This window comes from Mauremys reevesii, linkage group 4 (genome assembly GCF_016161935.1).
Source record: "Mauremys reevesii isolate NIE-2019 linkage group 4, ASM1616193v1, whole genome shotgun sequence".
Taxonomy (NCBI): domain Eukaryota; kingdom Metazoa; phylum Chordata; order Testudines; family Geoemydidae; genus Mauremys; species Mauremys reevesii.
The window spans coordinates 5,844,352-5,853,238 of NC_052626.1; the positions used below are offsets into that span (position 1 = coordinate 5,844,352).

General features: G+C 46.8%; 1 long non-coding RNA gene across 1 annotated transcript; it reads right to left on the minus strand.

The window, feature by feature from the left end:
- Positions 1 to 481: 481 nt before the first annotated feature.
- LOC120405329 lies at positions 482 to 7,306 on the minus strand. Its single transcript, XR_005598505.1, has 3 exons — positions 7,282 to 7,306; positions 1,444 to 1,582; positions 482 to 815 (listed from the first exon to the last, which is right to left on the minus strand). It is a non-coding gene; the product is annotated as an uncharacterized LOC120405329 (long non-coding RNA).
- Positions 7,307 to 8,887: the final 1,581 nt, after the last annotated feature.

Genomic DNA, 8,887 nt, shown 5'->3' on the forward strand with positions numbered 1-8,887 from the left:
AAGTCACGTTCCTGCTTTGTGCCTCAGTTTCCACATCCCATCCTTGTCTGTCTTGTCTTTTTAGGTGAGAATCTTTTGGGGGCAGGGATTGTCTGAGCAGCCTCCAGGACAAAGGTGCCCCAGTTTCAGTTAGGGGGGCTAGACACAGCAGACCTGCCAATCATCAGAAGTAACAGTGGGGAGATTGCTCCACAGAAGAGACCCGATTTTGACTCTTCCTTTACGTTCGAACGAACTCCCAAGAATGTGGCTCATTTGGTCTACTGGAAACGTCACTCTTGTGGCTTTCACATTATGTTAACACCCCCTAGAGCTTTGCGTTCTCTTTGTGTTAGAAATCTGTTTATTGAGATCATATTTGATTATTTATCAACAATACAATATAGTGTGAATGCAGACATCTAAAAATAGACCCTGTAACATGTGTGGGGCCAGTTTTGTTTATTTTGGAAACAAATATTTGTTTTGTTTTGCTTTTTTTCCCATCAATCCCTTTCAATCGATAATCTCGTCCTTTGAACGCTCACTGAGGCAGCAAGTCTCCTGCATTTCTTCATTAGAGACACATCCGAGCTCCCGGCAGGGTCAGTCATTTGGCCTCTGAAATTGGCTTTTCTATTCAGCCACCATCAGCAGGACGTGGGAAACATTTCCTGTGCCAATGGAAAGAGATTCCATTTAAAGCCCCCATCCACGCCCTCCAGATTCATTATTGTTCTCATTGCGATGAATAGCAAATGAATTAGTAATCACTGGCCGCTTGTTTTAAAGTCTTGCCCGTAGTTCTTTCTTCTTCTTTGCTCCTCTGGAAAATGCTTACAAGTAAAAAAAAAAAAGTATTTAATGAGGCTTCTTCTATTGCATCATCCATCATGGACAGTTATTAAAAGGGATTGGACAGCTCAGAGGATTGCGAATGAAATACGGGAGGCGGCTCCAGTTGGCAGCAAATGAAACTCATTAGCATTCGAGGTCTGGCCAAAGCAAGAGCGGGTAGGGGTGCGAATTGAAAACCAGCTGTGGTGCAGGGCAGCACATACTGTCAATGCCCACACATTACCTGATGAAATGTGAGACACTGGCAGCCATTGATGTCAGTCTGACTCTTTCACAAGCACTAAAAACCCACTTTATAAAACATAAATCACAGAGAGAGTCCAGACTGAAATCAAGGGTGTATTTTTTGGAGGTGAAAAACAGTCAGCTTGGGAATGGAATAAAAACAGTGGCTCTCAACCTTCCCAGCCTACTGTCCCCCTTTCAGGAGTCTGATCTGTCTTGTGTACCCCCAAGCTTTACCTCACTTGAAAACTACTTGCTTACAAAATCAGACATAAGAATACAAAAGTGTCTCAGCCACACTATTACTGACCAATGGCTGACTTTCTCATTTTACCACATAATTATAAAATCAATCAATTGGAATATAAATATTGTACTTACATTTCAGTTTGGGGGTAATAAAATGTTACTAGCCCTGCTGGGTAATGGAAGGGCAAGAGAAGGGCACCCATTATGTATTGCTGTCGCCCTCACCAAAATTGCAGTCTGGCATGGTTGGGTAGTGGAGCCTGGATGAGGCCTAAGGGAGAAGGAAAAAGAGGATCTTCTGGGATTAGGTGGGAGTGCTGCTTTGGTGGCAAGGTCAGGGTGCAGCACGAGGGTGATTCCTCTCTGAGGATTTTGTGTAGCTACAGACAATAGTGCAGAGGTATCTTTTGCTGAAGCTGCGAAGGGAAGTAGCATAGATGATGCTCCCCAGAGTTCTTCCCCCTACCCGGCAACCAAATCAGCGGTGCGACTGCTACTCCTGGGTTAGAGGAGCAAGCCAGGCAGTTTCCCTCAGCGATGGAGATGGATCTGCCCAAGCTCTGAACTCCACCAACCCTGGACAGCAAACCCTGAGTGGAGGAGCGGGAGGAGAGAAGAAGCTATTGCAGGAATGCATTGGTTGGGAACTCACACTGTGAGTGGAGGACAGAGTTTCAGACGATTGCCGAGACAGCCGGTGAGGGGAGTCTTACTTAATACATTTCAGCGTAGCAGCCGTGTTCGTCTGTATCCACAAAAAGAACAGGAGTACTTGTGGCACCTTAGAGACTAATAAATTTATTTGAGCATAAGCTTTGGGCTCAAATAAATTTGTTCGTCTCTACGGTGCCACAAGTACTCCTGTTCTTTTTACTTAATAGATACATACAGATATTGTTGATTTGATATTACTGGCTTTTCCATGTGTATTCTGTGTCCCCTTTCCTTCCCTCTCCCTTCCCTCCATCCCATAAAGTTTTCTTTGTCTTGTAAAATGGATTCATTGCTTGCATGGGGAAGTTCTGCCTCTCAAGGATACCCCTAGGGCTATTTAGCTTTCCCATATTTCTGGGTGGGGTTGTTTGTTACATTTCCAGTCTGTTTCGTTTTTCAAAAAGAAGATTGGAAAGTTATCAGGGTGCTTTGTGGCATCCTTACTGTGAATGAGCCTGTCTTGGTCTTCCAGTATTTGAGTTTGGGGTTTGACAGTCACACATGCCACAAGGGAGCAGAAAGCAGCACTCTTAAATCCACCCTAACTAATGTGTTCCCCTTTACTCAAACATACCCTGAATAGCTTCCTGTTATGCATTCTGGATGTTATGTTCTCTGCTAACTCCTTACGGAAAGCATTGGGCCAGGAAGTATGCTTGTAGTGAGGCGGCCTGACGAGAAGAGGAGAGAGAGAGGAACCAGAGACAGAGCCTCCAGGCAGGGGCCCACCCCTCCTCAGTGGAGGAGCCCCCCCTCCTCAGGGAAGGGAAGGGGCAGGCCAAAGCCGGAAGCATAAACTCAGTTGGAGCCCAGCGGCCGGAGCCGGACGGACGCCGGAGCCAGGCACAGCGCGTTCAGCGGCCTGCCCAGAGCCGAGCGCTCCTCCCGGACGGAGCCTCCCCAGCCGGCTCCTGCCCCCCTCCCGGACGGACCGGCACCCCCTCCCGCCAGGCCCCCGAGCCCGACCTGCCCCCGCCCCCCCCCGAGCCCGCCCGAGCCGAGAGAGCCCCCGCCCCCCCCCCCCCGACCCGAGACCGCGGACCCGCCCCGACCCGAGTCCGAGGCAGCGAGAGAGCAGAGAGCCCGACGAGGAGCGAGCCAGAGAGGCAGGAGGACAGAGACCAGCAGGGAGCAGGGGGAGATGTAGCGGGGAGAGTGTAGCCGGGGGCTGGGGCACTGAGGTCTGTGTGCTGGTGTGCCCTGTGCCCCCCTCCAGTCACTTGACGCAGGATCCCCGCCGGGCTGGGGTGGGCCACGCCGGCGCTGTGTGGGGGGTGGGACACCCCCCCCAGTGTGGGGCCCCCCCCCCCCCCCCCCCCAGCCTCCCCTCCCCCCAGCCTGCCACCCAGCCTGCCCCCCCTCCTGCCTGAACTGCTGGGCTTCCTGCTCTGCTGCTGAGCCTTGAGCTCCCTGAGCTGCTGCCCCTGGCTCTGAGAGCCTGGGCCTCCTGCTCCTCTGGCCTCCCTGAGCCTGCCTGGCTCTGCTGCCCCTGCCTGACTGCTGCTGCCTTTTGGCTCCCCTTTATTGCCCCTACTGCCTTGCTGCTGCTGCTCTGCTCCTGGACCCCTGAGCCTGGACCCTGACCCTTGCCCCACCCTGACCTGGGCTGGGGCTACTGACTATTGTTGCTTAGCTCACTTTGCTTAGCTCCTGCCCCCTGGGACTATTGTTTGTTGCCCCCCCCCCCTGGCCTGGGGCCTGACCTGAACTATTATTATTGCTCACTGCTTGCTGCAGCCCTGAGCCCCTGAAAGCCCTGAGCTCTGCCTGGCACCTGACCTGAGCCCCCCTGAACTTGCTCAGCTCTCTCTTGAGCTGCCTGACCTGGGCCCTGGGCTATTTATTATTGTTGCCCTGCTGTAAGGCTGAGAGAGAGCTGAGAGCTGCTGTGTTTGGTGCCCGCCCGCCTGGGGGGGGGGGGCTATTAAGTTAACTTTTTACTACTCAGCTTGCAGGATCTGAGCTCTCCTGGATTCTGGATTGCTGCCTGCCTGAGCTAGGCGAGGGGGGCTACTGCTACTCTCTCTGCTCTGCTGCCTGCTGCCACCGGCGGGGCCTAGACCTAGTGCTGTGCTGTCCGCCCCCTGACTGGGGGACTGCTCATGGGAACTGTGTGTGTGCTTTTTGTTCCCCCCTTTGAGGGGGGCAGAACCCCAAAAAAAGAACAGAACCCGGAGACTGATAGGGGCCGTGTAGTGAGGCGGCCTGGCTCCCGACGGCCCCTGAGAGGGCACGGCCCCAACCTCGGACTATTACAATGCTATATAGGTTTGATCCCATGCAGGGCCTACTTTTTTAAGAGATGTATTTCCTTTATAAAAGCCTGGCTTTTTTCATTCCACCAGTGCTGTTAAAATCTAACTCGTGTTGTGCTGAGGGCCATGGATTGTGCCAGGGATTGCCTCTCACAAGACATTAAGGCCTCAACTAGAGTATTGTGTCCAGTTCTGGGCGCCACATTTCAGAAAAGAAGGGGACAAATTGGAGAAAGTCCTGAGGAGAGCAACAAAAATTATTAAACTTCTAGAAAATATGATCTTCAAGGAAAGATTGAAAAAAACTGGGTCTTTTTAGTCTGGAGAAGAGAAGACTGAGAGGGGACATGATAACAGTTTTCAAGTACATAAAAGGTTGTTACAAGGAGGAGGGTGGAAAATTGTTCTCCTTAACCTCTGAGGATAGGACAAGAAGCAATGGACTTAAATTGCAGCAAGGGAGGTTTAGGTTGGACATTAGGAAAATCTTAACTATCAGGGTAGTTAAGCACTGGAACTAATTGCCTAGGGAGGTTATGGAGTCTCCGTCCTTGGAAGTTTTTAAGAATAGGTTAGACAAACACCTGTCAGGGATGGTCTAGATAATACTTAGCCCTGCTTTGAATGCAGGGGACTGGACTAGATGACCTGTTGAGGTCCCTTCCAATCCTACACATCTATGATTCTGTGATTCTATGATTATGTAGCAAGGTGTGACCTGACCTGATATGATACGTCACAGAGCAATGCATCTGCCAAAAGCACAGTGTTCCAGTTGCAACAGTAACAACGTTAAGTTCTATACTAAATGTGCTATGCTGTCCTTTGTTTTCACAACATTTGAGGACGTGCCTCACTGTGTGTGAGATCCTTACCTTGAGGCTGGTTTACGGCTTATACCCCCATATACTGGCAATGGGTGTGAGATAAAGAATAGCTATATGGTGCAACATACCCCCCTCCGTTTAAATGAGAAGTCATTGCCATCTGGAGTAATTACTTGCTTTGGTGAGCTTGTCTTGAGTTTGTACATCTCTTTCTCATAGGTCTGCTTTTGTATAACCATTGTGCAAAATCCACATCTCATTCCCAATCCAGCATTACTCCTTTCAAGTTAGTGGGGTTATTCTGGATTGACACTGGCGTAAATGCTGGCAGACTTCAGCTCCAACCCTTGCAATGTTGTATTGATGTGATAGTGTGCTAGGGTACAATGCAGAGTAGTGGATTTGAATCCCACTTATGCTACTGTAAATCAGACATACCACGACTGAAGTCAGTGGAGTCACATTGCTGCAAAGCTGGTATGGGGAGAGGAGAATCCGCTCCAAGAAGATGCAGATGTGGAGAAGTGACAATGCCTATCCTGAAGGACGATCCCTCACTCTCACAGACCTTGGGAGACTGGCCAGTCCTCGCCTACAGACAGCCCCCCAACCTGAAACAAATACTCCCCAGCAACTACACACCACACAACAAAAACACCAACCCAGGAACCAAACCCTGCTACAAACCCCGGCGCCAACTCTGTCCACATATCTATTCAAGGGACACCATCATAGGACCTAACAATGTGATATGTGCCAGCAGTGCCCCTCTGCCATGTACATTGGCCAAACCGGACAGTCTCTACGCAAAAGAATAAATGAACACAAATCTGACATCAGGAATCATAACATTCAAAAACCAATAGGAGAACACTGCAATCTCTCTGGTCACTCAATAACAGACCTAAAAGTGGCAATTCTGCAATAAAAAAAACTTCAAAAACAGACTCCAACATGAAGCTGCAGAACTGGAATTAATTTGCAAACTGGATACCATCAGATTAGGCCTGAATAAAGCCTGGGAGTGGTTGGGTCATTACAAAACCTAAACTTAATTTCCCCAATACTAATTTCTCCCTACTGTTACTCACACTTTATCAACTGTCTGTAATGAGCCACTCTCTTACCACTTCAAAAGTTATTTTTCCTCCCTTGGTATCCTGCTGTTAATTGATTTATCTCGTTAGACTGACCTCACACTTGGTAAAGCAACCCCCATCCTTTCATGTATTTATACCTGCTCCTGTATTTTTCACTTCATGCATCTAATGAAGTGGGCTCTAGCCCATGAAAGCTTATGCTCAAATAAAGTTGTTAGTCTCTAAGGTACCACAAGGACTCCTCATTGTTTTTGCTGATACAGACTAACAGGGCTACCACTCTGAAACCTGTAGTGTTTTTGTCTGTCAAGCATGCTGCTTTGTTAACAGCACACTGCATTTACTGATTAAAAGACAGCTTTCTGCTGACAGCATCAAGCAAAACTGGTTTATTTTCGGCAACCAGCTGCTGCTTTTTCAGAGAGCAGATTTCCAGCTGAAATAATGCAGCAGACTGGCACTGCAGCGAACAACCTCATGTCTGAAGTTTGTGGACTGGCAAACACAGACCTAGTCTGCTACTATTTGCATCCCCAAGAAACCAAATGGTCCGTCTCCAGCTCTACGAGAATTGAAAATTATGTCGGCCTGGGAAGAGTTGGAGAAATGGGTTGCCCGCATTTTCATTTCAATGACAGATCACCTGAAGATGTTAGATAAATAGTTCTATCTATCACATCCAATTCAATCCTTTGGTTCCAAGCTTTCTTTCAAAAGAGAAAGATGATGTCTTGTCTGGAACCAATGTGAAGAACACTCTATTAACCAACCTGCACTAGAAATGGAAACCAAAGATAGCAGACAATACTGAAGGCCAGATCCTCTGCTGGGACAAATTGACAAAGCTCCATTGACTTCTCCTTCTGCCACATTTCGGCTTGGCAGGATTGTTGTTGTTTTTTTAATAATTTCAATGGACAATACTGATGCTTGTTATGAAGCTCTTGTTTCAATTGTTATCTATTTTAATTTTCACCGTTGTTGGAAATGATGCAGGGTCTGGTAATAATTCCTTAATGACAGTAGATGTTGCTATTGATAAAGTTAAAGCTTTAATGAGTGCTGCATAATTACCTGCAGCTCCAGTTGCACGAACACCATAGCTGGCTGCACTGGCAAAGCTGTAAATACAGAATTTAGGGACCATTCATTACAACACATTTTTGATGGGGCCATTCAGGGAACTGGGGTAAAAAAACTTCAAGGGGATTGGTCCTGCTTTGAGCAGGGGGTTGGACTAGATGACCTCCTGAGGTCCCTTCCAACCCTAATAATCTATGATTCCATGATTCTATGATATACATTAAGGTTAGACTCTAATAAGTTGGCAAGAAGCATTTTTATTACTTTGCCTACCCGTAAATTTTGATGATCATCAATGGACATTTTTTTTGTTAGTGTGTGTGTGTGTGTACGGTGAAATTGACGTATACCAACATTTGCTGATTAAAAATCTAATTATTCCAAGCCTACCCATATTGCATTGACTTCAATTTTAGTAAACCTTCTGAGTAGTCTGGGATTTCTGCCCTCAGTTTACACCTAAGCAGGCCCATCACCATATGGTTTTTGTTGTTGTTGACCAGGTTAATCGAGAAGCACAAGAGATCCAATAACTAAGATGTCTGTAAAATCCAATTTGCTGTGCTTGATAAATACACCAATCTGCTCCATACCTCTCCAGAGAAACAAAATAACATGATAAAGACACATAAAAACCAATCTTCTCTAATCCCAGATACAAGACACCAAATAAAGCCTAGACTTAACATTCTAGCAGACAAGAGAAAACAAAGAACAGAAAAACAGACAGATAAGAGAGGAGCCATAGAGGTAGAACTGGGAATACCATCCTCAGTATTACCACATTTATGGATCAGAAACACTCATTAAACATTTCCCCTTAAAATGGGAATGTGATGAACCTTCAATTATACCCGTCCATCACACACCATTGCAGGCTATATCTTCTAAACCCATCATTACAGTATTTCCAAAATCATTGCTTCATGGTTTTTCATGGGTCCCTGTGGGTTTGTTTATGGCAGGTGGCGGATGGCACTCTCTGTTAATGCATTCCATGTGTGGCTGGCAAGATTTTCCTAATTTCATCAAGCATCTTTTGTAGGGAGAGTTTGAAACATGGGAGTTATAATATTGTGCCTTAATGTGTCCTGAACACAGATGCTGAAGGTTAGAAGGCTCAAGCTCCTCTGCAGACCCAGGAGCCAGAGTAGCTGGTTCTTTGACAAAAACCCAGCTTATCCTGGAGCTTGTTGGACCATGAATGTTGATTTTTTTCGATACGTTAAGGACCACTGGGGGAATGCCAGGAGGCTGGAAGAAAGCGAATGTTGCGCCAGTATTTTAAAAGAGTAAATGGGATGACCCAAGCAATTGTAGACCTGTCAGCCTGATGTTGAGCACAAGCAAAATAATGGAACGGCTGATATGGGTCTAGATTAAAAAAGAGTTAAAAGAGAGTAATGTAATTAAGGCCAATGAACATGGGTTTATGGAAAATTGATCCTGTCAAACTAACTTGGTATCTCTTTTTATTTTTCTTTTTTTTTGGATAAGGTTAGAAGTTTGGTTGATGAAGTTAATAGTGTTAATGGGATGGACTTGGACTTCTGTAAGGCATTTTACTTGGTACTGTGATGCCTCTGAGCCTGACCCT